Source organism: Numida meleagris, chromosome 1 (assembly GCF_002078875.1).
Source record: "Numida meleagris isolate 19003 breed g44 Domestic line chromosome 1, NumMel1.0, whole genome shotgun sequence".
Taxonomy (NCBI): Eukaryota; Metazoa; Chordata; class Aves; order Galliformes; family Numididae; genus Numida; species Numida meleagris.
Window position 1 is genome coordinate 81765876 of NC_034409.1, and position 17836 is coordinate 81783711.

The 17836-nt window shown below is 41.2% G+C and overlaps 1 long non-coding RNA gene across 2 annotated transcripts in view; it reads right to left on the bottom strand.

The window, feature by feature from the left end:
- Positions 1–17836, bottom strand: part of LOC110399964 — a 239234-nt gene that overhangs the window by 4444 nt on the left and 216954 nt on the right. The window contains exons 5-10 of one of the 2 annotated variants that reach the window (XR_002439495.1): positions 13608–13683; positions 13087–13186; positions 12077–12215; positions 7906–8081; positions 4230–4305; positions 3882–3987 (exon numbers count right to left, since the gene is read on the bottom strand). This is a non-coding gene — a long non-coding RNA (uncharacterized LOC110399964). The remainder of the gene's footprint in view (positions 1–3881; positions 3988–4229; positions 4306–7905; positions 8082–12076; positions 12216–13086; positions 13187–13607; positions 13684–17836) is intronic. The other variant, XR_002439496.1, reaches the window with a different exon arrangement.

The window sequence follows — 17836 nt, forward strand, 5'->3', positions numbered from 1 at the left end:
AGCTAACTGAGCAGCACAGGCAAAGATATCTTTGCTGCTCGGAGTGGAGTGGCAGGAGCAGAAGGAGGGAAGGAAAAAACAGAATAGGTGTAAGATATGCCAAGGTCCTGCTCTCAGGCACGAGGGCCTCCAGCAGGTGCCAAGAAGGGACCCTGACCCCTACTGTGGCAGCAATGTCTCCAACAGCAGCCAAAGCCTTTTTTTTCTTTTTTTGGCCAAGCAGACACTGTGGCAGTCATCATTTTGCTATCTGTGGCAGTCTGCTGCCCAAGACAAAGACCTATGTTGTCTGTGCTTGCAGTAGACCTGTCTCTGTAGGTGCTCTGGATTTGAGTTTATTTCAAAGACCTTCTTCTACAGCTTCTGTCAGAAGAGGAAAAATGTAAATGGAACAGTATATGCAAAAAAAAATCCCAAATTTTGCCTTTTTTTCTGACATCTAGTTACCATGTTAAAAGGTCTGACACCTTGCCATAACTCTTGCTTTTAGCTATGTACATGCTCTTTATTCACAATGGAGTTCTGCTTTCATTAACACAAGCCAGAGGCAGAGGGGACAGGAGGAAGAAGCCTGATAACAGTGACAAATGGCAATACTTTGAAACTTCTTAGTGAAGAGTCAAGTCCCAGAGGTGAGAGTTTAATGAGCAGAGTCCAGATGGGGATGTAGCTCTCAAGCCTGTCACCTTGACGTCATTGTTTCAGAAGTACTTTGCTCTATTCTCCATACTATTCTCAAGTCATAAAGGAGGATTGAATACAGTCACAAGGTCAGTCCTGGTTGCTGAAGGGCTGCAGCATTCATGGTGTTATGTGAATTAAGTTCCATAAAGCTTCTGAAGTATTAAAAGCAAGAAAAGTAAAGAAAGGCAACCTCAAAACTTCACTCTAGTCCTCACATAAGGTTTATTACATGTAGCTGAAGCATTAGCTGCTCATCAGCCTTTCACCACTTGAGATAAAGGAGAAACTATTCTGGTGGAAGAAAGAAGAAAGCCCTGAGCACCTAGTTTGCCACGGAATTTCAAAACTATGTGCTGAACATTAACAGAATAGCATAGTTCAGTTGGAAACGACCTACAGAGATCATTGAATCCAATAGCTTGACCACTTCAGGGCTAACCAGAAGTTAGAGCATATAATTGAGGGCATAGGGAAGTAAATGATGCCTAAAGAAGACACTCAGCAAGGAAAATTTCAGCCTGAACAATACAGTTGAGGAAGGTTGTAAGAAACTTATGGGAAAAAAGAAAGGGACTCTTGTAATGGAAGGAATTGTGCAGTCTTGTGGGTAAAGGTAGGTATCACTGCCTCGGGTGAGCACAGCTGAGAGTCTACCTTCTCATATAAAAATGGCAGAGCTGAAACAGGACATCATTTGGCACTGCATTCCTTGAATAGCTTTAGCAAACATAGAATACCAAAGATTAGAAAAAAACAAGGTAGATTAAAAGTACAATAAAACAAAGGAAAGTTCAGAGAACACATGTATTTTCTATACCTTTTTACAGGCTGTGTGATTGCACCTTATAATTCCTGGAGCAGGGCAGGGCTATGTTTTTGCTTTTGGTGCAGAAAAGATACAAAAGTGGAGAGATTTAGTTTCTAGGTCATAATGCAAACTGTCGCATATTCCTCATTCTGCCTTTCAAAGGGTGATGACTCTCCAGTTTTACTGAAGTTTTACTAAACCCCTTTTAACTACGTGTGCGTGCTCTTCAGCTTAAGTAAATGCAACGCCAGTCAGGAGAGGTCAGAATGTAGTGCTACTTATCATCCTCTTCTGTGACTGTTTACAAATAAACTCTTATTAAGACACTTGATACAATCTTTATCAGTTTCCACCCAAGTTGCCATAGCTGCATAATTAAACAGGGCTGGGGCGTAAAATGCATTTGAATTAAAATGTTTGGGCTCTTTGCTACAATTTTTTCATTAAATGACTCATCTACTGATCAAACCCTGCAATTACTGTAACACTTTTCATTTCCCTAGACATGAAAATGTGGTGGATAATTGGTCACCCCAAACATGAGGGCAGCACTTGAAATGTTTAAAATGATGTAACATCTTTTCTATGGATGCAGTAGGGTTTGGATATTTCTTCAAATTTTTCCAGTAGCTATACGTATGTGACGGTTCTTTGTATTTCTTGTCTTTTTCCTTCTTTCCCAAAACATATATATTCATCTTCAAGCTTCTTGTTCTAACAGAAATCCTGATGTGTTATAATGAATTAATCAGTACTGTATCTTTGCACAACGAAAACAAGTTTTTTATTTTTCCTTAGAGCACATCCACCTTTAGAAGTTAGATGCTAACTGAGGCTTTAACTTGCTATCTTAATTAAGCAGAACTGTTCCAAGTTCCTAGCTAGGTTCACAGCCAGGTTATTTCACAGGAGCAACAAGTGAAGTGAAGATCTACGCTAACAAGGCAAAATTGTTTATTTTAAAGTGGGCTGCACTCCCGTGAGCATGAGCAGGAAAGGCTGACTGCTAACACAGCCCTGAAGCCTGTATAGCAAAGCAAAACAAAGTCCACTGTGGATCACAGACGGAGAGATTCAGCAAAGAGCAGCTCTCCGATTTCACTGCCATCAAGATTAGCCTTTGAGACACTTGAAGAAGAGCAGAATAAATCCTCTTCCCTCAGTGCCTGCCCAGGGAAAGATTCATTTCTGGCGCAATGTTTCTCTATACCTGGGTGTACACAGATGATTTTAAAGACCTCCTGCATAGAGTACAGCACAGGATTTTGCTTGCGTAGTATGCATGTCCCCAGCAGTAAGTGACAGTGACTCTAAGAGGCCAGCAGGTTCAGTCTAAAGTGTCATAGCCTGACTCTTATGATAGAATCACAGAATCATAGAATATCCTGAGCTGGAAGGGACCCGGAAGGATCACAGAGCCCAACTCCTGACCTTACAAGGATCACGCAAAAAATAAAACCCTGTGTCTGAGAGCAGTGTCCAAACGCTCCTTGAACTCTGGCAGCTCGGGTCTGAGCCCACTGGCCTGGGGAGCCTGTCCCATGCCCACTGCCCTCTGGTGAAACACCTGTTCCTAACCCCAACCCTGAGCTCCCCTGACACATTTTCATGCCATTCCCTCAGGTTCTGTCGATTCTTGGAGAACTCTTCATCTGTGGTGGTTTACTGATGGAATCTCATCTTGCCAACTCCTAACATACATGCGGCAGTTCAGTAGACAACTTCACCCATGCATTAGAACTGACATATTCCTAGATCTCTTTAAGGGAAAGCTTTTTCAGTGAGATTGTGTTTTCTTGACTCAAGGATTGTAAAGTATGTGCATTTGGTTTAGTGGCCTCTGAGGATTTCTGCAAGGATGCAAGGTAACTGCAGGACACAACTCAACCTAGTGTTTCATTCCTTCTATGCTCTGTCCTTCTTCAGGAAACCTGGGACACCTCAAATCCTTGTGGGAGATGCTCGGAGCCACCAGTGTACTGGCTTCATTCTCACTGTGACTTGTGCATCTCTCAGGTGTGCTTGTTGCATCTCTGGCACCGATGCCAGCAGCAAGCTGCTAGGTACCACCACATTCGCTTCAGCATTCACTGTTTTTCTCTCCAGCAAAACAGCACAACCCATCTGCATATCAGATCATCTATCGCTGCCTCTGGCTTTTTAACTACCTCACAGAGACACTCCTTTATGTGCTACTGCCCAGGTTTACCCATGACTTCTGAAAACACACTGCTTTCTTTGTTCTAAACGAGTTTTTGAACTCTGTGTGTTTATCCTAAAAGACAATGGAAGACACAGGACCAACTCCCTGAATATATCTATGCCACAGCCTGTTATGGAGATCAGCAAGATCCTTCTTTGACTCAACCATTCATGCAACGGCACCTACCATCAGACTCAGTTTTTCAGTTTCCTGCAGCTTACAGTTAAAGAAAACTCCCACAGACATCCACCATGCTCCTGCCAGTGTAAGGCCATCCTTTTTCAGAGTAATCCTACAGCAATGGCAAGAAGAGATTTGTTAGAAAAAAGCCTAGGCTGGGATTTTCTTCCTTGAATAATTAGGTAATTTGCAATAGCATTCTCTGTGGCTTTTATTAAAATGCCATGACTCAGACATAGCTGCAAGAATGCTAAGGACCTGATTTGCTTTTCTGTTAGTAGCACTGATCTGTGTGCTTGGGATTTGCTCTTTGCAGGCCCAGAACAATTAAGAGTCTTTATGTTCACCACTTACCTCTAGCCAGGTTCACTTTTTCATTACATTTTGCAATCCAGTGAAATGGAGAAGTTTTAAGTTGAAACATAATATTCTGAAATCAAGAAGGAAAGCGTATTGGATTTTCTGTCTTTACAGAATCTTAGCTAAGTTACATTAAAGTTTTGACCTTGCATTCAGGATAGTACTGTAAACAAACGGGTGGGCACATGCATGGTCTTAGCACACAGCTGCTTTAAGTGTATTTTGAGCCTCAATGTGACATTGTGGGGTGCTGACTAGCTTGTAAGATACTGGATTACTTGAATCAGCACTCACTTGCAGATTCAGAACCTGAGACCTGATTCTTAAAGACGCTGTTCTGCTGATGAGAACACATTTTATTTTTTAAAACTGACACAACATTTCTTGAATCAAAGAATGCATTTTATCTTAGAAGATGTATTAGGTCAATTGTTTGGGTTCATGTGAGCCTGAAATAGTAACATGTTCTAACTAAAATAATATGAGGGCTGCCCCAAAACTAATGCCTCTCACGTTATTATGTTGGCCCAGGACATCAGAGGCAGATGTTGGCAGTACGGCAGTAGAGATGGAACCTTCCCCCCAATATTCCCTTACATTTTGTTGCTGTGTGACAGATGGCAGCAGAGGGGCAGTCTGATAAAATGGTGTCTGACATGGGAGTGCTTATGAAGCAAAGGGGTGTCACTGAATTCCTCCATGTGGAAAAAATGGCACCTGCTGACCTCCACTGACACTTTCTAAACATTTATGGAGACTGTACAGTGGATGTGAGCATAGTGAGGCAGTGGGTGGTATGTTTCAGCAACAGTGGGTCACTGGTACAGATTTTGACAAGCACAGCTTGCTGGTTCTTGTTCCTCACTGGTGAAAATGCACAGCTAACGGTGATGATGTTGACAAATAGTGTTTTGTAGCTGAGAATTTTCTCTATCAAATAGTGTTAATGTGCTCTTTGTAGCTCTTGTGGTTTCCGTGGAAATAAACGGGATGCATTACTTTTGGAGCAAGCTACATATAAAACTGAAAACACTTTGCATGGAGGAATACAAAAACAACCAAAACGCAGCCACACCTAGAAAAAAAAAAGATCTCCCTAGTTCTAACAGCTTAACTCCTTTTTTTTTTCCTTAGGAAAAGATTGTAATTCTGCTCTGCCACACATGCAGAGGAAAAAGAAAGTGATTCTGGCTGGCTTTCAGTATTGCTGCTGATCATAGGAGAACATCATTTGAACTTTTCACTATTTAGGTGTCAGCAAAGCACTGCAATACCATTAAGCTTTATGAACGATAAGTCAGTAACATTTCAAGGAATATGGAATGGGTGTTTCCGTCTCTTTCTCTACTAGTTTTATGCTGTTTCTCTGCCTTAAGGTCAAGCTGCCCTGTTCTGTAGTGATCCTGCTGCCTTTCCTAGTCTTCTGCAGTCACCTGTCATGACAAACGTATATCAACTGCTGAACCACCTTGTGTGTTCATATAGTCAACAGGGTTTAATCTGACAATGAAATTTCTGAGCCATCTCCATTGGACACCGCTGACACTGCTTCCCAGCCTGAGCACCAGTGTACACTGACTTAAGTGCCAGGCAGCTGAGGTACCCTCCCCAGCCCAAACTCACAGAAACCTTGTGCAAGTGCTGAAATGCATCCAGCACGGCCACCTGCGCAACACCATGCAGAACTGGAGAGGGGAGACCTCACCTGTCTTCCAAAAGCCTGGGCCCCTTCACCTTCCCCTTCACCGCTTCCCCAAAACCACCCACCCACAACTGAAGGTCCATTCTCCCTGGTCACTCTCTTGGACACCTCCAAAGAGATCTTGGTTGCCTCTGTGACTCAGTGCTTGTGCACCCTTGGAAAGCTCCCCTGGGCAATCCTGGCAGCCAAGCAGGACTCAGGGCCTTGCCCCTAGCCTGGCACTCATCTCTTCTGCTCCCTTTATAAGATCAAGGTAAGCACACATAAAACTACAGCAAGGGCATTAGCTTCAAGACTTTGTCCTGTCAATTGAATGAATAAGGGCTTCCTTTCCCCTAGCCACTGATCACAGCTCAGTTTGTTGCGTGCTGTTAGAGAGTGATTGATTCCTGCAATTGCTCCATATCAGAGGTGGGTAAGTGAATGTTTACCAAACACTGGTACTTTGGAGTTTGCACAATATTATTAGGTAGATCAGCATAATAAAACACTTAGGGATCCTTTGATCTAAAGGCTGAGCATGTATTTCAGACCTGCAATGTCCATGGTACCAGAATATCTGCTTATGTTCACAGATCCTCATTGCCATGTGCAGTGCATTCTTCAAGGCCTTCCCTTCAGCTCTGCTAGGTCAAGCTCATCAGAATTAAATGTAACCTGCCCTGGCCTCACACATTGCCACAGTCTATTAGTAAACAAAAAGGCCACAAATTTCTCGCTTTAGTAAACGATTAGCATTTTAGAACAGCAGCATTCCTAGCAACACCACACACAGTATAGACTTTCAAGGATATTTCGTGTACTTGCATCTAGGTGATTGTACTTGTCCTCAGAAGGGAACTTCAGTATAGGCTATGATATGACACATTACCAGGCACATTGCCTCTGAACCAGGTTGGAGCTGCTGTTACCAGAAATGGCTACTTGCACTAACTGGATAGTTAGTTCTCAGAACTTTTATTTTATAGTTAGGGAGAGTACTCAGACTGCAGTGTTTCAAATCTCTGAATATATTGTAACTTAATTACTTGGCAGCACTCAGGAAAAAAATAAAAATCTGAAAATGCCACCTTAATGAGTTCTTACTAGCAATACAAATATTTGGTTATTCTGGACAAAAGACGATTATAGGTTAAATGATATTTGGATAGCATCATGTGGCTGATTAAAAATGGAATAAACTGCTAATGCAATGAAGAATGCATCTGTTTACAGGCCAGAATCAACTTCTAAAACAAGACAAGAAAAACTTCTGACAAGTTGTCTCATTTTATGCGTTATTGTGTAGAACTGACACATATATATTAGACATTTTTTCCAAAGGACAAAAGAATGGATAATGAGACAACAAAAGTGAAATGTATCTTACTTTAAAGACAGGAATTATCATTAAGGTTATTTTTGTTGGCTTTTTGTTGTTGTTGTTTATGTCTTTGTTTTTTTGAATTGCAGTTCTAGTCTGTAAAAGTGTTATGAAAAAATACTACTAACTCAACAGAACTGCTGCCATGGAAATGGTTCTCAAGCAACTCTTCTCACTTCAGTGAAACACAGTGGGCTCCCCCATCCCTTCTGCCCTTGCTTGCATTTATTCAGCAGCATGAAGGCAATGTACTCTATTTCCCTCCTTCCCTGGGCATCATCGCTATCATGTTTGCCTTCCAGATTAGCCATACCTGTTGAGGCACATCAAAACCTGTGGGGAAAAGCACCAAGGAGGCAGGATTTGACTTGCAGAGCCTTTAACAAGGTTTATGTAGAAGACTCAATTTTGATCCACCAGGAATTTTAGAGAACTGTAGGACTATCAACTTTTTTTTAAAGACACATTTCTACACAGACTTCAGTGATAGAGGCCTGTGCTGCTGAGCTCCCAAAATGATATCCCAGGAATGAGTCTGACATGGAGTTGCTACTGGTGCAAGGTGAAAGGCTGAGAACTCTCGTGAAAAGGAAAGCTCTGCTTACCTGCAAGATCAGGCATGGTGCAGTGAGAAGAAGCTCCCTGTGTATTCCTGCTGAGAAGTAGTATCCAGCAACACAAGAAAAGGAGGTGATGTGGAGCACCCACAATCATCCTCCAGTTCTCTGGTTTCTCTGGTTTTCATTTCTTTCACAACCCAAGTCACATCTTCAGCCTCAGTCTGCACAGATATGACCAAGCTAGATTTAAAAAGGCCAACAAAGCTACAGAAAAAGGCAAACTATCTCAGGATTTATTGTCAATGCCAGGTTAAACAGATGGTTGATGGAGCGGTACTGCAGAGTGCTTGGTACCTCATTTAAAAGTGGCCTATGTCCATCTCAACAAGCCAGCATTTCCTCCTTGGGAATAGTCCCATGACCTGTGTGTTTTGGAGGAAATGTCTCCTGTATCACTCTGTCTTTCAGTGTCTTATTTGTAAATCAAGTACCTTGTCTACTAACATTACTGTAAAGGAAAATTCTTCAAGCAGGTAACATACCTTAGGTGCAGAAAAACCAGACCTGAAAAGTGACCATTACTCTTAGGGCCTCGTGTGTCATTTTATGGTATGTTCTTTCCATATTATATGCTGTACGTTTTCCCTACCTTTCTGCTCTCCAAACTGACAGCAGCTTACCTGTGTAGGGACCTTTCCCCCTTGCAAGCAGACAAGTACTTAGTGTACAACAGAGTATGTGTTCTGGACAAGTGCCACAGGGGATCAAGGGAAACATCCAAAATTTTAGATACCACCCTGAGCATCAGAGAGAATCCATCTCTCTTGATAGCAAAATTAGGCCAGAAATATAATAAGAATAGGCCTCTCTCATGGGGTTTTGTTACATCAGCTCCTGTTTGAGGCCAGAGCTCTCTGAAAATTTGGAAGAGAATTTTAAAAGAAATTTTGGTGCTCAAAGAAGAGGAGATTAAAAAAGAAGGAGAAGGAAAAGAAAGAAGAAGGAAAGGGAAAGAGAAATGAAAAAAAGGAAAAAAAGAAAAAAAGGGGGAGAGGAAGAAAAGGAGGGAGAGAGAGATGAAAACAATGGTAGAGAGGGGAAGAAAAGGGAACAGAAGATGAAGAGAAAAGAAGAAAGAAGAAGCAAAAGGAAAAGAAAGAAAAAGGAAAAAAGAACAAGAAAAAAAAAGAAACAGAAAAAGAAAAAAAGGAAAAAAGAAAAAGGAAAAAGGAAAAAAAAGAAAAGGAAAAACAGAACTTTCATAGGATTGATTTGTTTATGTCCAAGAGCTGGTAAGACTCAGTGACCACAACAAGCACTTCCTAATGCCCTAGCAATCCTTCTCCTTACTGCCCTGCATCACATACTGTCCCCTGCAGAAATGAAGAGAACAAAGGTGTTGTGAAATACTATGAAATCAGAATGGCAAGAATTTGTACTCCCTATGTCCTTATTCTGCATCAATAGGATTACACAGCACAGGAAGATGAGACATAAATCTCTAGCCTCAACAGAGAAGATTCCTGCTGGCAGATCTGGTGCTGCCATTGGCAAACTGTCATCTAGTGAAATCTGTGGGATTTCAGGACATGCAAAATAAAAGAAATGCAGGATTGACCCTGGACATACTCATCTTTGACAATACTGGGAATCCCTTATCTGGGTTCAGCTGTTCCAGAGTGACTTGAAATGCCAGGCAGAAAACAGAGCAGGGAGATGCTTTGATTGCCCTTCATTTATTTAGCCTTATCATAGTATAAACAGACCTGAAACCTGAGAAAGCAAATGTTTAGAACACACCTTATGCTTTGGGGATGTTTACAAATTGCCAGTCCTTTACAAAAAGGATAAGCAGGAATTAGAAAAGAAAAACCCCTTGAAGATATTTCCTGGTTTCTGCTAAGCATGTGAAGGGAGAAGGAAGACTCGAATGATTTGGATCAATTCCAGATGCAAACTATCACCTCCATATGGGGCCCTGCTTTTGGTAATGCTTGTTCTGTGTTTGCCATGCCAGAGCCATGAACAGCAGCAGCAAGCGAAAACAAAAGGTTGTCAAATGCAGATTGTGCAGAACAAAACAAGGCTTGGCTGCTAGCTCACAATGCCCAGCCCTGATCAGTGCTTGCGGGGTGCAAGGGGGGGAGGAGGATTCACCAATATGGCTTGGTGGCATGGTCCTGCAATAACAGCCAGTAACAGAGGTGACCATTTCCCTGCCTTTGGTCAGCATTTTAAGGAAAAAGAACAGCTTTTGCACAAAATCTATTTGGTGCTGGTCTGCAAAGAGGACTGCTCTTCACTAAAACCTGCCATTCACTCATCAGCGTGGTATTTACATGAGGTTCCTATTTCAGCATGCTTTCCTCATGCTTATGGTGCTGTGAATTTGGCTGCATGCAAGGGCAGGAATTTCCAAGCAGGGGCTGCCAGGGTTCTCCCTTCAACACGCTGCAGGATTTGCTAGGCCAGGATGCATTAGCTCCCATGAAGTTTAGCATCTTATCTGAGGTAGCAGGCAGTGCCTGCTTCTCAAGAGGCAAACTCAGAATGCCATAGACAGTGCAGTGCTGCCTATGAGAAAAATCCTTTTCTCCTAAACAAAATAACTACTCAGTGTCCCAGTGCCACCAAACTCAATCTTTTTTTTCTGCTCCGTGCTTTACATATGCTTCCGCAGTCATGACGGTTTTCCTTTCCGAATTTCATGGGCACGCTGGCCCAGGGGAGCCCACTTTCTGTCCAACAGGATCTACCCAACATCCTGCCCTTGCATGCCACATGCTCATGAGTCCATACCAAACTGTAGCCAGAAGCCAGGCACATTCATCCACCCTGGGGAGAAAGCAGGTGACGGAATGGATACTCTCAGTGTCTCACGATACAAAGAGGGTTTGCAATGTTGCAGGACCTTCCAAACAAGTGAATATTGCCATTCTTGAAGGTGATGCGGAACAAGTCAATTAGATCTGTCAATAGCACAATGCTTTGAAGGGGACTGAAATGTTTGGATGACTTGCACAGTGGTGTAATGGACTACATAGACATATAATTCTTGAATTCCTAGGCAAACCCAAGCACTTAGATGTCTGTTGAAATCAGTCACAGCTGTTCAAGTCCTGTCCCGCTGGAATCATGTCAGTCAGCAATTTTTACTGCATTTCATTACTATCGAGTTATTTTCTTTCCGGTTTAACTACATACAGTATTAATGAGGTGGACCCCAAAAATACCTAGTACATGCAAAGTAAGGGTTATGAACAACCAAGGAAGAGGGTTTGACTGCATCAGTGCCTTCAGCAGTAGGATCCAGAAGCCACTACACTTCAGGTTCTTAATCATGATTAAAAACAGCAGTATCTGTGCTGCTACCTTATGGCCCTGGCAAACTAATGAATACTATGGGGCTGAAGGACCAAAAGGCAAGTCCTGAGACTTGGGAGCCCCATCTTCTCACACATTTTTCCACTTCTGCTGGGCTGCTGTGATGTACCTACCAGCTGGTGCAGCTGACTCTGACTGCCCTCTAGTGCAGGGATCAAATTTGCTGAGGAATTTAAGACCGGGATAGCTACAAATGGAACAGACAACTAGAGCTGAGTGAAAAGTTAGCTCTTACTCAAGCATGAGAGGACTATGGCCGGCAAGGAGCATCCAAAGTCATGGAGTGCTAAACTGGCTATAAAGGTGAGACCTCTGAGGTGTTTTAACAGCGCACAGCAACCAGTTATTCTGCTGCCCCAGAGAGAAATTCTCATGCAAATCACATGTAAATCAGTAAAGTATAATAGTTATACGTTTATGCTAAGAAACATATGATAACTCTACATTTTAGGAGTGTCAGAAATGGCTCTGGGTATGATGTGGTTAAGAGAATACCTGGCTAGTTCAGTCTCTGTCTCACATGTCAGGGTTGACTACTGAACCGATTCACAGAACTTCTCATCTTACAGGAGGTTTTAGAAGTTCCTTTCCATTAAAAAAAAAAAAGATAATATAATTCTGTACTACAAAATCCATGAAAGCCCAAGGAAAGTGTTTTTCTGTGGAATCACTCAGGAGAATTCTAAGCAATCTTGATTTTTCATAGCTTTAGGCTTTAGAGACATTATTAAGACAAAAAAAAAAGAGCAACCTCATTGTAAGAGTCAACAATTACCCACAATTAGATACAGCAAGATAAAATTACATTACTGGAGAGAAAAGATCTACTTACAGTGGTTCCAAATAGACATCTGAACTATTCATCTTCTGTACAGCTGGCATATTCCAGCTAGACTTTTTATCGTGAGATAAGTGAATCTGAATGAGCTGTGTCAGAATGACAACATTCTTGGGATCCATTTGATAGTTTCCTGTTGAAAAGAGGCATTATAATGAGATTAATTTAATAACATGAAAGATTCAGAAGAATGGTAATGGACTACAGAGCCCTTTATCTTTCATAGTCTTTTCTGATAATCACTTCACGTAAGATACATCTACTCTACGATGGCCATTTCTCAGTGAGAGGCCAGTCACTGAGCAAAATGCAAGAAACTGTATACATTTGTCCTATCATCCATAATAGTTAGAACTTATTTCAAAAACATAGTGCTAATGAATCATCATTAGACAGTCAGTGGTATTAAGTGCCTTGGCTCTGTGGCTGCATTTAGCTAACATGAGGTGTATTAATGGTCCTGTCTTTACATCCCCAGTATGTACTAACATGCATGTGTACCTACACAGACCTGAAAACCTACTGCTCATTCTCTCACCTTAGCAATATCCCTGTGAAACTTCTTGTTCTCTGGAGATTTATCAAGCCCAAACAAATGAATTGTCTGCAAACATTACTATCTCATACGCATCCCTCTTCCCAGCTCTTCTAACACACACAAATGAGATACAGCATGCTTTTGCTCAAAAACCAACCCAAGGTACTTTGGCCAAAAGCTATTTTAATTTTTCAACAGGTAATCAGAAGTCTGTTTAGAGCAAGTTAACATTCTCATCCAGTTCCGGGTGAAGAGTTATCGGTACAAAACCACATCAATACAACCTGTAGGGATGAATTCAAGGACAGAGGTCATCACATGGAAACTGTCTTATGGCCAGAGCTTCAACACATTGGTAGAATTTGTTACCACTGCTGCACCTATTCTGTGACTAATCAGAAGCTTTTAGTTTCAAGGGCACATTCTAACCTGAAATAAATGCCCCACAGCAGCTCCTTCCGCTCACCTGAATAACTCATTTCTTTTGAGAGTACTATTTGTGCTAGTCTTGCTGGTGTATCTTTTGCAAAGCCTGCACCAACTACAGTCAGGCTTCAGCAGCAGACCTAGGAAGAGAAACACAGTTTTGTATATGTTTCTGGCTCTTAGCATTATACAGCCAGATTTTCAAGATAACAACAACAACATCTGAATAGTGTGACTTCCCAGTAGTAAAGACATGCTGGATCCTCAGTGTTAGTTCCTGCTGACTGAAAAAAGCTGGGAACACATAGGCAGACACACAGTGTGGAGGTAGATGCTTACCACTGGGGCAGCTGACTGAGGCTCTGACTGACAGCAAAGAAATGAGGGGAATTTTTAAGCAGTTGAGCCTTAAAATGAATCTCCTACCAAACACTGGTATGGTTAAACCTTTGCAGAATCAGACAGAAAGATCTTCAATTAACACTGCCTATTTCCAGCTTAATTGGCTTACTTCCTCAGTTCCCTCAGGAGGAGAGTGTCAGTGTGCACAGTGATACCTACGTGCATCCTTGCTCTTGCTCTCTCCTCAGGAAATATTCTTAGTATAGACCTGCTGCTGCTGCCATTGCTCCTGCCACTGAGAAACAGAAATCATTTCAGACCTACTGGACTTTTTGTTTCCATAAATGCATGGTCATATAACAGCATAACAAATATGGAAGTTACATAACAATTCAATGTATTTGACAACAACTGGTGGAAAATGAGCAACTGAAAGGACAAACCACCAAAAATACTACCTCTCTTAGACAAAAGAGAGAGCCTGCTGTAAATAGAGTTGGAAGAGGTCTGCTTGCACAGCTGAGAACATTCGCTAGTGTAACTTTGTCCAGAGCTGTACAAGAACTGTACAAGTTTTTCTTAAAAAAACTCTTCTTCTTGGAGAAGAGTTCCTCTTTCTTCTAGGAAGCATACATAAATTTCATGTCAAAGGATAGCTATATCTAGCTTCAAATCAGAGTCATGGGAAAAGTTCCCATTGGTTTCAGTAGTTAGTTCACATTCTCCATCTAATGTAACTACAGCTGAAATGCAATCTATGCATGCAGATACCCAACACTGGTTGCACATGGACAGCATATCATACCAATCACAAAATGCAGCAATAACTTCACTGCTATTAAACCATCCAGAGCAAATAACTAGGAACATGGAGATAAGCACAACACGTGGTACTTTCACAAAGGTCTAAGGGAGCTCTGTGAGGTAGTGGGTACCATCCTCACTCCTCTGTGCCCTGCTGAAAACTCCAGCCCATGGATGCCAGTCTGATCCAGTTTATACTCAGGACCAGGCATTGCTCTACCAAAGTCAGTGCAGCACTGTTATTGTGAAAGCACAGGAATAAATATTATCTGTTGTCACACCTGCATGCTTTTATGCAGCAGTAAATAAAAGAAAAGCTGGAAGCGAGCAAAGTGAAAAGCAAGCAAGCTGGCTGAAATTTACTCCAGGTGAGAGCTGGAAGAGGTCTGGTAATCCTGCTAGCAACTGAGCTCTTTCCCCAGCTCACCCGCAGTAACATCTGCAGGTGTCTAGAGACAAGAGGTGTAAGTAAAGGGAGGATCAAGGAAACAGTCTATTACCGTTACTAGCTGAGGACAACAAAAGTAAACAGAACAAGACACAACCACTTTTCAATCACAGTCACTGTTCTACTGCATTGTGCAAGATAAATGCTTCCTCCCTGATCCTCCCATTTGTGTACTATAATATTAGTTAAGATTGAGATCTAGTCAATTAGACAACCTTCAGTTCAGTTTTCCACAGCATTATTAACCCTGCCTAACAGGGCTAGTCAGACAGTGGGATGTGACAGACTATAAATCTGGCAGTTTAACACAGCACTGTTATTCTGCCTTCCACTTTAGATGCACACTCACATTTATTCCAACAGGAACACATAAACAAAACTCAGAGGCGAGTTCTGTAATACAACTGTGTAAAAAAATTAACTCATACCACTGATTAATGTGCAATTTTTCCTTACAAGACAAGTTCCATGCATCCACTCAACCAATACCTTCCATCCAATGTATCAGTATTTAGGAATTTAGTACATAATTGCATTCCCATAACAGTGTTCTTGCTCCCCCATGTTTTAACAGAGTGATGAGAACATTGTGACTTTGAAGATGTCTCAGTCACACTGTAGTCACAGTACAAGCACACTGCGATGCTGAATGACACAAACTTTCCCAATTCCTCTGCTGGGCAAATAACTATGCTGCTAAAATCTGTGCTACATTATTGTCCCAAAACTGTCCTGGAGTTCCACGTCCTTCAGTATCTTGTAACTAAAAATGGAACTCTCAGCTCACTCCCAAGAGGTCACTAATTAAAATAGGTATTTTTAGACTCTAGTTATACACAGATACACTGCAAGTGATACTATAAATACTTTTGTGACTTTATTTTCTGATACATTTAGTCCCTAGAAAAAGGACAGAAAATTTACCTTCACTGTAATGACAGTCCAACTTATGAAAATATACAGTGGGCATAAAACAAAGGAAAAAAAAAGGAGCAATCATTCAGTGACTTAAGTAGTTAGCCTTTCAACTACATTAATGTGTTATGGCAGAAACAAATGACAATTGCAAGGCAGCAAACGAGGAGTTGAATTTACTGCATCACCGGCTCCAACTGGGTTCTAAAGATAAGTTTATTTTCCCGCTTATTCCCTTCTGTCTTTATCTTCCTAACAAAGAAACATTCTTCGCTATTTCAGCTAAGGTTAGAAGAGGCTTCAGGGAAGATGAGATGAAGGTAGCTACACTTTCAAAAAGTTCCTAAAGGCTCAAAGTGAGAAACATGTTAATAAGTCCACACTTCAAGTTTCCTACAGCAGAACAGGGGAGGGGGCAGAGACATCAGGATGAATCTTCTGTCCCTCATGGGTCTAAGCAACACTTTCGCACCACTTCTTCGCCATGTCCTGATGCTGTATCGAGTGTGCAAGGCATAGGAGACACACCTGACTAACCCTCTGGCTTGAGCAGGAAACCGAAAGGACTGAGGCTACAGAAATTGCAAAAAGTCATGATTTATAAAACAAAGAGTTTTTAAGACTTGTAATTAGTCATTGAGCCATAAAACACACCTCGATACCCATAACCACTGGAACACATATAATCTTGTCTTTAGTCGTCTAATAAGATAGGAAGATGTCTTCACAATTATGAAGAAAAGAGAAGAGAGAAACAAAGAAACAAAAACGTAGCTGATAAGTTGTGGGATGGTTTCACAAGTCCATCAAACTTCAGCTCGTATTTTATTGCTGACAGAATTACACATTATGAATGTTGCATATAAATTTTTGCCTTCTTTTTCAAATTATAAGTTAACTACAAAAACGCAGGTAGCATTTCCTTTACACCTGTAATGGAAAGTCTTCTGGTCAATATATTACATGAAAAAAATACACTGCACTGCCTGCTTACGTTAATTGCTTACGCAGCTTTCTTGATGCTGATGCATACAATTTCAAAAGACTTCCCAAAAAGAAAAGTTATAGCTCTTAAATGTGTTTTGCAGATAGGGAAATTTACAGAAAGGAGAGACTAACATCTCATGACACCTAAGAACTAACTGAAGGTCTCTGAATTCTGGACTAATACTTAACGTATCTTCCTTCCTTTTTCATCCCCAGTTCAAGCTGTTAAGCACCCACTGTGGCACGGAGTAGCCCAAAAAATGCATTAAGATTTTGATCTGCACACTTTTGCTGTTGTACTCTCCTAAATTTCTCAGAAATCAGAGTAAGCTTGAGTAAGAAGGGGCCATGGGAAAGCACAGTCTTTGACATTAGAACTCATTTTCTACAATGAATCCTGTTTTTATGCACCGCAAACAGTATATTCTGTACTCGGTGCTCTATGAAGATTGACCTGCTCTCTAAAGACAGAAGATGCAGCGAAGAGAAATATGAAGAAGGTCAGGTGAAATTTGTATGAATAAATTAAGAAGCCCTTAACAGTGATTCCAAGCTATTATATTTGTATTTTGCTTCACTGCAGTTTTGCAGATGGGGTAGGTACTTTTACTGGGATGAATATATAAATATTTCACATGCTTATTTTGTGGACTTCCATTTTCCTAGTGCAAGCAAGAGAGGTGCTCTTAGCCTTAACTATTATAGCAGCTGTTCAGAAAGCTGTAAGCACTCGACAGGATCAAGTCTTGTCTTCCTCTCATTAGAAGGAAGAAACTGAAGCACAGGTGTTACTGTCAAACACAGCTCACCTGTGGGAGAATTCAGCTGCATTCCCTTTCTAGCATTTATGTTTCTGAGCTACATAGATCTGTGTTATTCAATATAAAGCTAGAAGCCTGTACAATTACTGGCTTCTGTAGTCACATTAACACAAAATATCATTTTAAGTTACACAGACCTGATAGCATTACTGTAAACTGACTGCAACTTTGCTGAGGTAATATAGGTTTAAGAAAGATAAAATCCAGTGAACATTTAGTGACTTTATGTAACTTTGGCTTTTACAAAAGGTGAAGAATCATCATGGATAAACAACACTGAAACTCTTTGTTCATCTGCTAACAGGACAAGGAAACTGGCAGGCTGTTGGTGAAAGCTCAAAGGCAAAAAATTCAGAAAACCAGCAGCTGTGGCAACTGAATTTCTTATTTGGAGACCTCAATCACATCTACTCATAAAGCTGAATTTAGTTACTCAGCAAGACGCTCACCTGATTTCCCCTACTCTCTGCAAG